This window comes from Lolium perenne, chromosome 1 (genome assembly GCF_019359855.2).
Source record: "Lolium perenne isolate Kyuss_39 chromosome 1, Kyuss_2.0, whole genome shotgun sequence".
Lineage (NCBI taxonomy): Eukaryota > Viridiplantae > Streptophyta > Magnoliopsida > Poales > Poaceae > Lolium > Lolium perenne.
Window position 1 is genome coordinate 239541738 of NC_067244.2, and position 17716 is coordinate 239559453.

Here is a 17716-nt window from a genome sequence, read left to right on the forward strand (position 1 = left end):
TCCGGATTGACTTGTAAATTTGCGGCAAAACTCCTTGGGATGCACTGGTTCACCATTATCCTTGAATGCCATGAGGGCTAACCTGCCCTCGCCCTTTAGCACCCGCGTCGGGCCTCGTTTTGTTCTAACAGACTTGCTCGATGATCCAGAAGGCTAAAAGAAAAAATTATTCGTTAATAAGTGCAATACAAATAAATGAATGCATCTAGGGATGAACACAGACTAATTGATACATAGATATACACCTCGCTGGAGTTTGTGATGGACACTTCATTGTCTTTTCTAACTTGTTCAGACTCAAGTCCCTCGCCAAAATCATTCAGAAAGTCTTGGTACTCGTTGTCATCTCCATCGTCGGGTTCCGGACCACGGGCACTCTCATAGATCAATTTCTGCACCGCTTCTTCCCCCTCCTCATCTCGGACGAAGGTGCCGTCCTCCATACCTCAATGTCACTGCAAAATGAAGAAAGCAATTGTATTTCATTCATCATGTCATGATCATATAACAGATTGCTAGATGGATAACAATTGAAATGAAGAAAGCAAAAAAACCCTAACGGACCGCCACGGCCACGGACACGGTGTTCCCCCTCCTCCTCTCGCTCTTCTCTCTATGTCGCGGCGGCACCGCCACGGACTCGGCACCGCTACAGACCCTAACCCTAACACTCGGCACTCCTCCTCTCGCTCTTCTCTCTATGTCGCGGCGGCACCGCCACAGACTCGGCACCGCTACAGACCCTAACCCTAACACTCGGCGCTCCTCCTCTCGCTCTTCTCTCTATGTCGCGGCGGCACCGCCACGGACTCGGCACCGCTACGGACCCTAACCCTAACACTCGGCGCTCCTCCTCTCGCTCTTCTCTCTATGTATACCGATTAATAGCGAAACCATAGAGTGCCGGAACACCGCCTAATTAATGTAGCAAATCTTGAACATAGAGTGCCGAAACCATAGAAATCTTGAACAATGACTTGAAATTAATTAAGGGGCTTAAGATAACGTCAAATTCCTGCTAAAAATGTAGCAAACTAAGAACGAGAACACCGCCTACCGCGACGCCATCACGCGCCGCGACGCCATCATCACCGCCTACCGCGACACTCGTACACTCGTAGCGCCTGCATCATAATGAACACGCCGGCAACAAACACGCGAGCGCGCGCATGTGCGCTTCATTCTCGTCAGTCATGCAGCGCCTCCGCAACCAACTCTGCCGCCCCGCCAACACCGTCGTCATCGTCCCAGCCAGCCCACGTCGCAGGTGCCTGTGCACAGGACTGGAAGCTGGCCACCTGTCCACTTGGCAAGGATGTCTACGGCGCCCTCCTCGACGGACTTGGCAACGGTGAACACCGTAACCGTCGGCGGCACAGGCACGAGCTTCACCTTCCACGACAGCACGATGCCGAAGCTCCCTCCACCGCCGCCGCCACGGGCCCAGAAGACGTCGCGCCCCATGGAGGTCCTGTCCAGGAGCCGCCCCTTGGCATCTACCAGCACGGCATCCACGACGTGGTCGGCGGCGAGGCCGTGCTTGCGAAGGAGCATGCCGAAGCCGCCTCCGCTGAGGTGCCCGCCAACGCCCACCGTCGGGCACAGGCCCGCCGGGAACGCGAGACGGCCGCTGGCCCTCCCGACGGCGTGGTAGAGAGCTCCCTGATGGCGTGTATTTCACACGTTCGTTGGGCAACCCCAAGAGGAAGGTATGATGCGCACAGCAGCAAGTTTTCCCTCAGAAAGAAACCAAGGTTTATCGAACCAGGAGGAGCCAAGAAGCACGTTGAAGGTTGATGGCGGCGGGATGTAGTGCGGCGCAACACCAGAGATTCCGGCGCCAACGTGGAACCTGCACAACACAACCAAAGTACTTTGCCCCAACGAAACAGTGAGGTTGTCAATCTCACCGGCTTGCTGTAACAAAGGATTAACCGTATTGTGTGGAAGATGATTGTTTGCAGAAAACAGTAGAACAGTATTGCAGTAGATTGTATTTCAGTAAAGAGAATTGGACCGGGGTCCACAGTTCACTAGAGGTGTCTCTCCCATAAGACGAACAGCATGTTGGGTGAACAAATTACAGTTGGGCAATTGACAAATAAAGAGAGCATGACCATGCACATACATATCATGATGAGTATAGTGAGATTTAATTGGGCATTACGACAAAGTACATAGACCGTCATCCAACTGCATCTATGCCTAAAAAGTCCACCTTCAGGTTATCATCCGAACCCCCTCCAGTATTAAGTTGCTAACAACAGACAATTGCATTAAGTATTGCGCGTAATGTAACTAGTGACTACATCCTTGAACATAGCACTAATGTTTTATCCCTAGTGGCAACAAAGACATCCATAACCTTAGTGGTTCTTGTCACTCCTCCAGATTCATGAGGCATGAACCCACTATCGAGCATAAATACTCCCTCTTGGAGTTACTAGCATCAACTTGGCCAGAGCATCTACTAATAACGGAGAGCATGCAAGATCATAAACAACACATAAGCATAGCTTTGATAATCAACATAACAAGTATTCTCTATTCATCGGATCCCAACAAACGCAACATATAGAATTACAGATAGATGATCTTGATCATGTTAGGCAGCTCACAAGATCCGACAATGATAGCACAATGGGGAGAAGACAACCATCTAGCTACTGCTATGGACCCATAGTCCAGGGGTAGACTACTCACACATCACACCGGAGGCGACCATGGCGGCGTAGAGTCCTCCGGGAGATGATTCCCCTCTCCGGCAGGGTGCCGGAGGCGATCTCCTGGATCCCCCGAGATGGGATCGGCAGCGGCGGCGTCTCTGGAAGGTTTTCCGTATCGTGGTTCTCGGTACTGGGGTTTTCGTCGCGGAGACTTTTTATAGGCGAAAGGGCAGGTCAAGAGGCGGCACGGGGGCCCCACACCACAGGGCCGCGCGGCCAAGGGGGGGGCCGCGCCGCCCTATAGTGTGGCCCCTCCGTGGCCCCTCTTCGTCTCTCCTTCGGACTTACGGAAGCTTCGTGAGAAAATAGGCCCCCGGGCTTTGATTTCGTCCAATTCGAGAATATTTCCTTACTAGGATTTCTGAAACCAAAACAGCAGAAACAAAGAATCGGCACTTCGGCATCTTGTTAATAGGTTAGTTCCAGAAAATGCACGAATATGACATAAAGTGTGCATAAAACATGTAGATAACATCAATAATGTGGCATGGAACATAAGAAATTATCGATACGTCGGAGACGTATCAGCATCCCCAAGCTTAGTTCTGCTCGTCCCGAGCGGTGTAAAACGATAACACGAGATAATTTCACGGAGTGACATGCCATCATAATCTTGATCATACTATTTGTAAAGCATATGTAGTGAATGCAGCGATCAAAACAATGTATATGACATGAGTAAACAAGTGAATCATATAGCGAAGACTTTTCATGAGTAGCACTTCAAGACAAGCATCAATAAGTCTTGCATAAGAGTTAACTCATAAAGCAATAATTCAAAGTAAAGGTATTGAAGCAACACAAAAGAAGATTAAGTTTCAGCGGTTGCTTTCAACTTGTAACATGTATATCTCATGGATATTGTCAACATAGAGTAATATAATAAGTGCAATAAGCAAGTATGTAGGAATCAATGCATAGTTCACACAAGTGTTTGCTTCTTGAGGTGGAGAGAAATAGGTGAACTGACTCAACATTGAAAGTAAAAGAATGGTCCTCCATAGAGGAAAAGCATCGATTGCTATATTTGTGCTAGAGCTTTGATTTTGAAAACATAAAGAGAGCATAAAAATAAAGTTTTGAGAGGTGTATGTTGTTGTCAACGAATGGTAGCGGGTACTCTAACCCCTTGCCGGACAAACCTTCAAAGAGCGGCTCCCATTTTATTTTATTTTGGGTGGCACTCCTTCCAACCTTTCTTTCACAAACCATGGCTAACCGAATCCTCGGGTGCACCGCCAACAATCTCATACCATGAAGGAGTGCCTTTTTATTTTAGTTTTATTATGATGACACTCCTCCCAACCTTTGCTTACACAAGCCATGGCTAACCGAATCCTTCGGGTGCCGTCCAACAATCACATACCATGGAGGAGTGTCTATTTTTGTTAATTAATTTGGGACTGGGAATCCCATTGCCAGCTCTTTTTGCAAAATTATTGGATAAGCGGATGAAGCCACTAGTCCATTGGTGAAAGTTGCCCAACAAGATTGAAAGATAAACACCACATACTTCCTCATGAGCTATAAAACATTGACACAAATCAGAGGTGATAAATTTTGAATTGTTTAAAGGTAGCACTCAAGCAATTTACTTTGGAATGGCGGAAAATACCATGTAGTAGGTAGGTATAGTGGACACAAATGGCATAGTGGTTGGCTCAAGTATTTTGGATGCATGAGAAGTATTCCCTCTCGATACAAGGTTTAGGCTAGCAAGGCTTATTTGAAACAAACACAAGGATGAACCGGTGCAGCAAAACTCACATAAAAGATATATTGAAAACATTATAAGACTCTACACCGTCTTCCTTGTTGTTCAAACTCGATACTAGAAATTATCTAGACCTTAGAGAAACCAAATATGCAAACCAAATTTTAGCATGCTCTATGTATTTCTTCATTAATGGGTGCAAAGCATATGATGCAAGAGCTTAATCATGAGCACAACAATTGCCAAGTATCACATTACCCAAGACATTTATAGCAATTACTACATGTATCATTTTCCAATTCCAACCATATAACAATTTAACGAAGGAGAAACTTCGCCATGAATACTATGAGTAGAAACCAAGGACATACTTGTCCATATGCTACAGCGGAGCGTGTATCTCTCCCATAAAGTGAATGCTAGGATCCATTTTATTCAAACAAAACAAAAAACAAACCGACGCTCCAAGAAAAAGCACATAAGATGTGATGGAATAAAAATATAGTTTCAGGAGGAACACGATAATGTTGTCGATGAAGAAGGGGATGCCTTGGGCATCCCCAAGCTTAGACGCTTGAGTCTTCTTGATATATGCAGGGGTGAACCACCGGGTGCATCCCCAAGCTTAGAGCTTTCACTCTCCTTGATCATGTTGCATCATACTCCTCTCTTGATCCTTGAAAACTTCCTCCACACCAAACTCGAAACAACTCATTAGAGGGTTAGTGCACATTATAAATTGACATATTCAGAGGTGACACAATCATTCTTAACACTTCTGAACATTGCATAATGCTACTGGACATTAGTGGATCAAATAAATTCATCCAACATAGCGAAAGAGGCAATGCGAAATAAAAGGCAGAATCTGTCAAAACAGAACAGTTCGTATTGACGAATTTTAAAATGGCACCAGACTTGCTCAAATGAAAATGCTCAAATTGAATGAAAGTTGCGTACATATCTGAGGATCATGCACGTAAATTGGCTTAATTTTCTGAGTTACCTACAGGGAGGTGCACCCAGATTCGTGGCAGCAAAGAAATCTGGAACTGTGCAGTAATCCAAATCTAGTACTTACTTTTCTATCAACGGCTTAACTTGGCACAACAAAACACAAAACTAAGATAAGGAGAGGTTGCTACAGTAGTAAACAACTTCCAAGACACAAAATAAAAACAAAGTACTGTAGGTAAAAACATGGGTTGTCTCCCATAAGCGCTTTTCTTTAACGCCTTTCAGCTAGGCGCAGAAAGTGTGTATCAAGTATTATCAAGAGATGAAGTGTCAACATCATAATTTGTTCTCATAATAGAATCAAAAGGTACCTTCATTCTCTTTCTAGGGAAGTGTTCCATACCTTTCTTGAGAGGAAATTAATATTTTATATTACCTTCCTTCATATCAATGATAGCACCAACAGTTCGAAGAAAAGGTCTTCCCAATATAATGGGGCAAGATGCATTGTATTCAATATCCAAGACAACAAAATCAACGGGAACCAGGTTATTGTTAATGGTAATGCGAACATTATCAACTTTACCCAAAGGTTTCTTTGTAGAATGATCAGCAAGATTAACATCCAAATAACAATTTTTCAGCGGTGGCAAGTCAAGCATATTATAAATTTTCTTAGGCATAACAGAGATACTTGCACCAAGATCACATAAAGCATTACAATCAAAATCTTTAATCTTCATCTTAATGATGGGCTCCCAACCATCCTCTAACTTTTTAGGAATAGAGGCTTCACGCTCTAGTTTCTCTTCTCTAGCTTTTATGAGAGCATTTGTAATATGATGCGTGAAAGCCAAATTTATAGTACTAGCATTAGGACTTTTTGCAAGAACTTTATAACTTCAGAGATGTGGCAATCATCAAAATTCAAACCATTATAATCTAAAGCAATGGGATCATCATCCCCAATGTTGGAAAAAATTTCAGCAGCTTTATCACGAGGCAGTTTAATGAGTTTTAGCAGTTTCAGGCAGTTTTTCGCGCTTTGCATTCGAAGTGGAAACATTGCTAACACCAATTCTTTTATTAGTATGAGTAGGAGGTGCAGCAACATGTGTAGCATTAGCATTACTAGTGGTGGTAATAGTCCAAACTTTAGCTATATTCTTCTCTTTAGCTAGTTTTTCATTTTCTTCTCTATCCCACCTAGCACGCAGTTCAGCCATTAATCTTATATTCTCATTAATTCTAACTTGAATGGCATTTGCTGTAGTAGTAATTTTATTATGATGATTCTCATTAGTCATAACTTTCGATTTCAAAAGATCAACATCAGCAGCAAGACTATCAACTTTAGAAGCAAGTATATCAATTTTCCCAAGCTTTTCTTCAACAGATTTGTTAAAAGCAGTTTGTGTACTAATAAATTTCGTTAAGCATGGCTTCAAGTCCAGGGGGTGAACTCCTATTATTGTTGTAAGAATTCCCATAAGAATTACCATAGCCGTTGCCATTATTATAATGATATGGCCTATAGTTGTTACTAGAATTGTTCCGGTAAGCATTGTTGTTGAAATTATTATTTTTAATGAAGTTTACATCAACATGTTCTTCTTGTGCAACCAATGAAGCTAATGGAACATTATTAGGATCAATATTAGTCCTATCATTCACAAGCATAGACATAATAGCATCGATCTTATCACTCAAGGAAGAGGTTTCTTCGACAGAATTTACCTTCTTACCTTGTGGAGCTCTTTCCGTGTGCCATTCAGAGTAGTTGATCATCATATTATCAAGAAGCTTTGTTGCTTCACCAAGAGTGATGGACATAAAGGTACCTCCAGCAGCTGAATCCAATAAATTCCGTGAAGAAAAATTTAGTCCTGCATAGAAGGTTTGGATGATCATCCAAGTAGTCAGTCCATGGGTTGGGCAATTTTTAACCAGAGATTTCATTCTTTCCCAAGCTTGAGCAACATGTTCAGTATCTAATTGTTTAAAATTCATTATGCTACTCCTCAAAGATATAATTTTAGCAGGGGGATAATATCTACCAATAAAAGCATCCTTGCATTTAGTCCATGAATCGATACTATTCTTAGGCAGAGATAGCAACCAATCTTTAGCTCTTCCTCTTAATGAGAAAGGGAACAATTTTAATTTTATAATGTCACCATCTACATCTTTATACTTTTGCATTTCACATAATTCAACAAAATTATTAAGATGGGCAGCAGCATCATCGAACTAACACGAGAAAATTGCTCTCGCATAACAAGATTCAGTAAAGCAGGTTTAATTTCAAAGAATTCTGCTGTAGTAGCAGGTGGAGCAATAGGTGTGCATAAGAAATCATTATTATTTGTGGTTGTGAAGTCACACAACTTAGTGTTTTCAGCGTTGGCCATTTTAGCAACAGTAAATAAAGCAAACTAGATAAAGTAAATGCAAGTAAACTAATTTTTTTGTGTTTTTGATATAGCAAACAAGATAGCAAGTAAAGTAAAACTAGCAACTAATTTTTTTGTATTTTGATTTAGTGCAGCAAACAAAGTAGTAAATAAAACTAAGCAAGACAAAAACAAAGTAAAGAGATTGAGAAGTGGAGACTCCCCTTGCAGCGTGTCTTGATCTCCCCGGCAACGGCGCCGAGAAAATATGCTTGATGGCGTGTATTTCACACGTTCGTTGGGCAACCCCAAAGAGGAAGGTATGATGCGCACAGCAGCAAGTTTTCCCTCGAGAAAGAAACCAAGGTTTATCGAACCAGGAGGAGCCAAGAAGCACGTTGAAGGTTGATGGCGGCGGGATGTAGTGCGGCGCAACACCAGAGATTCCGGCGCCAACGTGGAACCTGCACAACACAACCAAAGTACTTTGCCCCAACGAAATAGTGAGGTTGTCAATCTCACCGGATTTCTGTAACAAAGGATTAACCGTATTGTGTGGAAGAAGATTGTTTGCAGAAACAGAGAGAACGATGTGCAAAGAGATTGTATTTCAAGTAAAGAGAATTGGACCGGGGTCCACAGTTCACTAGAGGTGTCTCTCCCATAAGACGAACAACATGTTGGGTGAACAAATTACAGTTGGGCAATTGACAAATAAAGAGAGCATGACCATGCACATACATATCATGATGAGTATAGTGAGATTTAATTGGGCATTACGACAAAGTACATAGACCGTCATCCAACTGCATCTATGCCTAAAAAGTCCACCTTCAGGTTATCATCCGAACCCCCTCCGGTATTAAGTTGCTAACAACAGACAATTGCATTAAGTATTGCGCGTAATGTAACTAGTGACTACATCCTTGAACATAGCACTAATGTTTTATCCCTAGTGGCAACGCACATCCATAACCTTAGTGGTTCTTGTCACTCCTCCGCATTCACAGAGGCATGAACCCACTATCGAGCATAAATACTCCCTCTTGGAGTTACTAGCATCAACTTGGCCAGAGCATCTACTAATAACGGAGAGCATGCAAGATCATAAACAACACATAAGCATAGCTTTGATAATCAACATAACAAGTATTCTCTATTCATCAGATCCCAACAAACGCAACATATAGAATTACAGATAGATGATCTTGATCATGTTAGGCAGCTCACAAGATCCGACAATGATAGCACAATGGGGAGAAGACAACCATCTAGCTACTGCTATGGACCCATAGTCCAGGGGTAGACTACTCACACATCACACCGGAGGCGACCATGGCGGCGTAGAGTCCTCCGGGAGATGATTCCCCTCTCCGGCAGGGTGCCGGAGGCGATCTCTGGATCCCCCGAGATGGGATCGGCGGCGGCGGCGTCTCCGGGAAGGTTTTCCGTATCGTGGTTCTCAGATGCGGGGTTTTCGTCACGGAGACTTTTTATAGGCGAAAGGGCAGGTCAAGAGGCGGCACGGGGGCCCCACACCACAGGGCCGCGCGGCCAAGGGGGGGGCCGCGCCGCCCTATAGTGTGGCCCCTCCGTGGCCCCTCTTCGTCTCTCCTTCGGACTTCTGGAAGCTTCGTGAGAAAATAGGCCCCTGGGCTTTGATTTCGTCCAATTCCGAGAATATTTCCTTACTAGGATTTCTGAAACCAAAAACAGCAGAAAACAAAGAATCGGCACTTCGGCATCTTGTTAATAGGTTAGTTCCAGAAAATGCACGAATATGACATAAAGTGTGCATAAAACATGTAGATAACATCAATAATGTGGCATGGAACATAAGAAATTATCGATACGTCGGAGAAGTATCACTCCCCGAGCGTCGCACCGGAGTCCACCCACGCGGTGGCGGGCGGTCCCCGGGTGACCCGCACGGAGCGAAGGCGGGCGAGGTCGACCACGGCGAACGCCGCGCCGGGCCGCACCGACCTGTAAGAGAGGCGGCGGCGCGGCCTTTCGTCGAGCACGCTGCGGGCGTGCGTGAGGGGAGGCCAGCGGCGACCGCGCGGCGCGGCAATCGACGCGCGCGCGGGCTCCTCCCGGCGAGCGCGGCGGCCAGGGAGGCGACGCGAGGGAGGCGATGCGAGGAGGGAGAGGAGGGGGTGCTCACCTCGGTTGCCGGCGCGGGGAGAGGTGGAGAGCGGCGGGCGACGCGCGGCGACGACGGCGACCCGGCCTGTTGCTGCGCGCGACGGTGGCACTCTGCTGCGGGCAACGACGACGGCGGCGGCGCGTGGAGCTTCGGCGATGGCGACGGCGGCGGCTACGGCAGTAGCTGCGGGCGACGACGCGGGCGATGGCGAGCTCGGGCCTGTCTGCGCGCGGAGGAGCTGTTGAATTTGGCAAAGTTTTGCCACGAGCCTAAGTGATAACACAGGGGAGAGAGCCTTTGGTACCGGTTGGTGGCACCAACCGGTACGAAAGACCTTTCGTACCGGTTGGTGGCACCAACCGTACCAAATCTTTTTAGTTTTTCTTTTTCTTTTTATCTTTTCTGTTTCTTTTTTACTTTTCTGTTTCTTTTTTACTTTTTCTCGTTTCATTTTTACTTTTTGTTTCTTTTTCTTTTATTTTCTATTTCTTTTCTTTTTATTATTTTCTATTGCTTTTCTATTTCTTTTCTATTTCTTTTCTTTCCTTTTCTTTTCTATTTTTTTTCTTTTCTGTTTCTTTTTACTTTTCTGTTTCTTTTTCTTTTATTTTCTATTTTTTTTCTTTTTATCGTTTTCTATTGCTTTTCTTTTTCTTTTTCTTTTTCTTTTTCTTTTCTATTTCATTTCATTTCTTTCCTTTTTTCTATTTCTTTTTTTCTTTTCTGTTTCTTTTTTACTTTTCTGTTTCTGTTTCTTTTTTACTTTTCTGTTTCTTTTTCTTTTATTTTCTATTTCTTTTATTTTTATTATTTTCTATTGCTTTTCTTTTTATTTTCTATTTCTTTTCTTTCCTTTTCTTTTATATTTCTTTTCTATTTGTTTTCTTAACTCCCGCCACGACACCGTCCGCGCGGGAAAGTTTCCCGCCACGTACGACGTCGCGCGGGAAACTTTCCCGCCACTACGCCGCGCGTGGGAGAAAAAAGGCGGGAAAGAAAGGGCGGGAATAAAATTTTATTACGAGTGAACTTGAATTAAAAGTACATAGCTTAACTGAAAATTAAAGATACATGGCCAAATTCTACTGTTGGAGTCATTCAGTCATACTCGTGCCTAGCCCTGTAGTAGTCGCCACTGTAGTCGTCGTAGTCGCCGTCATCATCGTCGCTGGCATCGGGGTCGCGGTACTCGAACGTCGGCGGGTGAGCACGCGTGGGCTGGGACTGAGGGTAGCGCAGGCGGGGGCCACGGTAGGCCATGACGCCCTGGAGAGTCCGGCCGCGTCACCACAGCCGACGGCCGGCCTCGTTGAAGTTCGGAGGAGGCGGGCCACCCTCCTCGTGCCTGGCAAGCGCCCTCTCACGCCGATTGATGAAGAAGATTTCCCAAGTCGGGCTGTAGTCGGGATGCCACTGGGGATTCCTCCGCTGCTCTGGCGTGAGCTCGAAGTAGTAGTGGTTCGTGATGGCCATCTCGCGCGCCACACCTAGAGGGACAGGAGGGACCGGTACGCCTCCGATGCTCAGCAACCAGCCGGTAGGGACGCGGTAGCCCGGCGGGCAGGGGTAGTTCGACGCGCAAAGCGCCTCCGCCTCCCGGAGGGTTAGAGATACGATGGAAGCCATGTGACCTGGTGATGAGGTTTGCAGATATGAGTCTAGATGTGATATGTAAATGGTGGCCAAGGCAACATATATATAGTGAAAAAATGGCGGGAGGACGGAGGCGGGAACCGGTGGAAAGCGCGGGAAGAAAATAGGCGGGCAGACAGAGGCGGGAACCGGTGGAAAGCGCGGGAAGAAAATAGGCGGGAAGACAGAGGCAAACCTTTAGTACCGGTTGGTGTCTGCAATCGATACTAAAGCTGTCGGCAGGATAAGGACGCCCTGCTCGAAGAGATAAAGTATGTAGCGCACGACGCCCTGTCGGTGGGATAAGGACGCGTGGGTAACCTTTAGTACCGGTTGGTGGGTGCAACCGGTACTAAAGCTGTCGGCAGGATAAGGACGCCCTGCTTGATGAGATAAAGTATGTAGCGCACGACGCCCTGTCGGTGGGATAAGGACGTGTGGGTAACCTTTAGTACCGGTTGGTGGGTGCAACCGGTACTAAAGCTGTCGGCGGGATAAGGACGCTCTGCCTATAAAAGGAGCATCGATACACCATGGGAAGCAGCTCAACAAGCCAACATGGATGGAGAGTTTCATCACCATGGATGGAGGAAAGGGTTGGGAAATCTCCCGTGGCGGAACTTCTCGAATATGCCCTTGGTGCACATGCCCTATATATGGCATATTCGGAAGTTCCGCCTCGGAAAAATTTCCCTGCAAGCCCGTGAAAGCTAATTAACTAGTAAAACAAGCCAACCATCTCCATTGTTAATATCTTACATACAGTAACATCATTACACAAAAGTGATTTCCATATTGAGATACACAAGTTATGATCCCTATATGTAGCTAGCTAGTCTTCTGAGTTTTCTTCGCCCGTTTCCCTTTCTTCTTACTGCGACGCAACCATGGATAATCTTCATTGTTTAAGATGATGCTTGGGTCAATTTTTACCTTGAAGGGTGGAATATCGTCAAACTTATTATAATCTTCGACATGTCCTGTCTTGTCCTCTACTCCCACGATGTTTCTTTTTCCCGAAAGAACTATGTGCCGCTTTGGCTCATCGTATGATGTGTCCTCTTGCCTTTCTTTTTCTTTTTTTCGGTTTGCTAGACATATCCTTCACATAAAAAACCTGAGCCACTTCACCGGCTAGGACGAATGGTTCGGTGTCGTACCCTAGATTCTTGAAATCCACCGTAGTCATTCCGTATCGCGGGTCTACACTGTACCCCGTCTTTCAGGTTGAACCATTTGCACCGGAACAAAGGGACCTTGAAATTAGGTCCATCGTCAAGTTCCCATATCTCCTCTATGTACCCATAATATGTGACCTTGTTCCCATTGCCATCTTCTGCATCAAAGCGGACACCACTATTTTGGTTGGTGCTCTTTTTGTCTTGGGCGAAAGTGTAAAATGTGTTCCCATTAATCTCGTACCCTTGAAAAGTCGATATAGTTGAAGATGGTTGCTTGGCCAACAAGTACAGCTGCTCGTCATCGGTGACATTCATGAGACGTGTTTGCAACCAACCGCCGAAAGTCTTCATGTGTTCTCCATCAATCCAATCTTCACGTTGCTCCGGGTATTTAGAGCGTAAGATCTCCTTGTGTTCCTCTTTGTACGGAGCCACCAAGATGGAATTATGTAGAACTGTGTAGTGTGCTTGAGTGAAAGAATGTCCGTCCATACACGTTGCTGATTTCTTTCCTAGCGTGCCTTTTCCACGCAGTCTCCCCTCATAGCGCGATTCAGAACACCGATCGGCTTAAGGTCAGGAATAAAGTCAACACAAAACTCAATGACCTCCTCTGTTCCATAGCCCTTGGAGATGCTTCCTTACGGCCTAGCACGGTTATGAACGTACTTCTTTAAGACTCCCATGAATCTCTCAAAGGGGAACATGTTGTGTAGAAATACAGGACCGAGAACGCCAATCTCTTCGACCAGGTGAACTAGGAGATGTGTCATAATATTGAAGAAGGATGGTGGGAACACAAACTCGAAGCTGACTAGACGTTGGACCACATCCTTCTGTAAATTTTGTAGAGTAAGTGGATTGATCACCTTCTGAGAAATTGCATTGAGGAACGCACATAGCTTCACAATGGGTACTCGAACATTTTCCGGCAGAAGCCCCCTCAATGCAACCGGAAGTAATTGTGTCATAATCACGTGGCAGTCATGAGACTTTAGGTTTTGAAACTTTTTCTCCGACATGTTTATTATTCCCTTTATATTCGACGAGAAGCCAGACGGGACCTTGATGCTACTCAGGATTTCAAAAAAGATCTCCTTCTCCTCTTTGGTAAGAGCGTAGCTGTGGGACCTTGATACTTCTCTGGATTCAGGTTGTTTCCTTCGTGGATACTTTGCTGGTCCTGCCGTGCATCCGGTGTATCTTTTGTCTTCCCATACACGCCCAAGAAGTTTAGCAGGTTCACGCAAAGATTTTTCGTCACGTGCATCACGTCGATTGCAGAGTGAACCTCTAAGAATTTCCAGTAGGGTAGCTCCCAAAATATTGACTTCTTCTTCCACATGGGTACGTGTCCGTCAACATCATGCGGAACAGATTGTCCGCCGGGACCCTTTCCAAAGATCACTTTTAAATCCTTGACCATATCATATATAACTTCCCCAGTAGGGCGGGTAGGCTTCGTTCGGTTATCTGCCTCACCTCCGAAATGCTTTCCTCTCTTTCTTACGTGATGTTGTTTTGGAAGAAATCGACGATGCCCCAGGTACACATTCTTGTTTCCTAAATAATTACTGTCAGTCTCACCTAAACAGTGTGTGCATGCATTGTATCCCTTGTTTGACTGCCCTGAAATGTTACCAAGAGCAGGCCAATCATTGATGGTTACAAATAACAACGCTCGTAGGTTAAATTCCTTTTGTTCGTGCTCATCCCACACAGGTACACCTTCGTCACGCCACAACTCTAAAAGTTCTTCAACCAAGGGCCTCAGGTACACATCAATGTCGTTGCCGGGTTGCTTCGAGCCCTGGATGAGCACTGGCATCATAATGAACTTCCGCTTCATGCACAACCAAGGAGGAAGGTTATAGATACATAGAGTCACTGGCCAGGTTCTATGACTGGAGCTCTGCTCCCTGAAAGGATTAAAGCCATCTGTACTTAGACCAAATCTTAAGTTCCTTGCGTCATCTGAAAATGACTTGAACTCTCTGTCGATTTTTCTCCACTGCGACCCGTCAGCGGGGTGTCTCAGCATCACATCTTTCTTACGGTCCTCTTTGTGCCATCGCAACAACTTGGCATGCTCTTTGTTCTGGAACAAACGTTTCAACCGTGGTATTATAGGAGCATACCACATCACCTTCGCAGGAACCCTCTTCCTGGGGGTGGACTCACCCTCAACATCGCCAGGGTCATCTCGCCTGATCTTATACCTCAATGCACTACATACCGGGCATGCATTCAAATTCTCGTACTCCCCGCGGTAGAGGATGCAGTCATTGATGCATGCATGTATCTTCTGCACCTCTAATCCTAGAGGGCAGACAACCTTCTTTGCTTCGTACGTGCTAGAGGGCAACACGTTCTCCCCTGGAAGCATCTTCTTTATTATTTTCAGCAACTTTTCAAATCCCTTGTCAGAAGTACCAATCTCTGCCTTCCACTGCAGCAATTCCAGCGTGGTACCCAGCTTTTTCTGACCATTTTCGCAATTTGGGTACAACAGTTTGTTGTGATCCTCTAACATTTTCTCCAACTTCAACCTCTCCTTTTCATTTCTGCAGTTCATCTTCGCATCAAGAATGGCCCGACCCAAATCGTCATCCGGGTCATCAAAAATCGGCTCATCGAAAATGGGCTCTTCTTCAGCTTCGTCTTCCCCCATTCTACTACCACCGTCTTCAGTGAATAAGGGATAGTTGTCACTATCCTCTTCTTCTTCGTTGTCTTCCAATATAACCCCTCTTTCTCCGTGCTTGGTCCAACAATTATAGCTGGGCATGAAACCGTTCTCCAGCAGGTGGACGTGAAGGGTCTTCGAGGTAGAGTAATCCTTCATATTCTTACAGGAACTACATGGACAATACATGAAACCATTCGACCGCCTGTTTGCCTCAGCCACGTTGAGAAAATAATGCATGCCAGTAATGAACTCGGGATGGCACCGGTCACCGTACATCCATTGTCGACTCATCTGCATTTTATATGTATATCAAAAATCATTAAATACACAACATCATGGATATATGAGTGACCAACTTAATTAATATTCAAGTTCATCACATAAAACTAATTGTTTTTTATAAAAGAAGAGGGGCTCACCGAGGTGGTACCGTGCCGGCTAGGGGACGACGCTGGCGATCGACAATGTAAGGACGGGGATGATACTAATTAAAACCTACAAAACATACCATAATTTCAGCTCAAATTGCATATAAAAAAATAAAATCACTAACTTAGGCATTTCATCGAACACCTTGCTTGCACTACAAAAATAGTACGAGTTAAAACTACCAAAGAACTGAGCTAAATTAGGAACGCCGGAAGGAAGGATGATATTGCTAACCCTTGGATAGATGTATGCCGTTAATCTTGTTAAAATGGTGGAGAAAAATAAAGATTATTGGAGTGTGAGAGGTGCAAAATATTTGGAAATGTGAGAGGAGAAGTGAGAATGAGATATGCAGGGAGCTCGGGCGCTGCCGCGCGCTCATATAGGGCACAGACCCTTTAGTACCGGTTCCTTACACGAACCGGTACTAAAGGTGCAACCCTGGCCCCACCACCGCCTGGAAATCGGGCCCAAACCCTTTAATACCGGTTCGTGTTACGAACCGGTATTAAAGGTCCATAACGAACCGGTATTGATGTCCCACGCACGGAACCGGTATTAATGCCCCCTTTAGTACCGGTTCGTAAGGGAACCGGTACTAAAGGCTTAGATGGATGAGAGGTTTTCTACTAGTGAAGATTAATGTTTCATGCACCACTCTCAAAGAGAAGACAATATAAAGCCAGCCAAAGAACATTGATCCCATGTTTAGTCCACTATATGGGGGATCACCACTATTTCGGATCGGTAGACACTATTTATGATTATCTGTATCCGTATACATGCATGGAGAGATTTAGAGCACATACGAAGAGATTTATAGTACGTACCAAGAGATTCAGGGCGTGCTGGGATTTTGAGGCATTAGGAACGACACACTTCCACGGAACCGCAATGCTACAGTTTAGATGCACTGGTGGGCTCCGTGCCCATATGCATCCCTACGGCGTACCATCGCTCCGTGTAGCTCTGAAATGTGACCCGTTGAAGACGAGATCATACATACTGTACTGTGATTAGCATGTTCCACTTTCTTGGTCCATGACGCATCGACAGAGGAAGAAGAATCCATACAATCCATCACCATTTGGGCTCTGTTGCAAAGAAAATTATCTTTACCGTATATCTATCTAGATAAAGTTGTGACAAGTTTGTTTTAGAACAGAGGTATATATACTCCCTCTGTTTTAAATTATTTGTTACAATTTAATGATTCTAGACATATTTGTAGGCAACACTTACGTACAGTAATAATTCTACTTTAGATGGGAGGGAGTAGTTCATTTCTACCGTGTGGATTTTGATAAATTAATATTTAAAGAAAATTGCCGCTAGATTCAGAAGGAAAGACTTCCATAAACACCTACTGTAGGCCGTGAGGTGAACTTGTTGGATGCCAGAGTCGGTGGTGTGTCTCGGACCAGTAACCTCGAGCAAATCGAGCCACTGTTTCCTCTAGGTTACCTAATTTAGAAGGTTTGATGTTTCCTCACGAGTACGGGCTAACCATTCACAGCTTAGTTTAGTTCCAGCAAGTTGATTTTACTGTGTTTTGCGGTTCCCAGAACGTCCTGAATCCTGGTCGGCCCAAATATTCTCCTGATAATTCCATAGTATTTCATGGATGCTTAGATAGCGATGTAACTCAAATCGGCATCGTGTGCTGGCACTTTGGGGAAATTGGAGACCATGGAGTATCATAATTCACAAGCATGATGAATGTGGTTGCCTGTTCATTTTCCCTTACTGGAGGTATCTTTCATGAGAACTAGTAACGAATGAACTCGCTGAGTACCACCAAGCCAAGAAAATAATTTTTTCTTCCACTAATACAAACTGTCCAAAG

General features: G+C 45.0%; 1 pseudogene; it reads right to left on the reverse strand.

Moving 5' to 3' along the window:
• Positions 1-1239: 1239 nt before the first annotated feature.
• Positions 1240-16957, reverse strand: LOC127337165 (berberine bridge enzyme-like Cyn d 4; annotated as a pseudogene).
• Between the last annotated feature and the right edge of the window lie 759 nt (positions 16958-17716).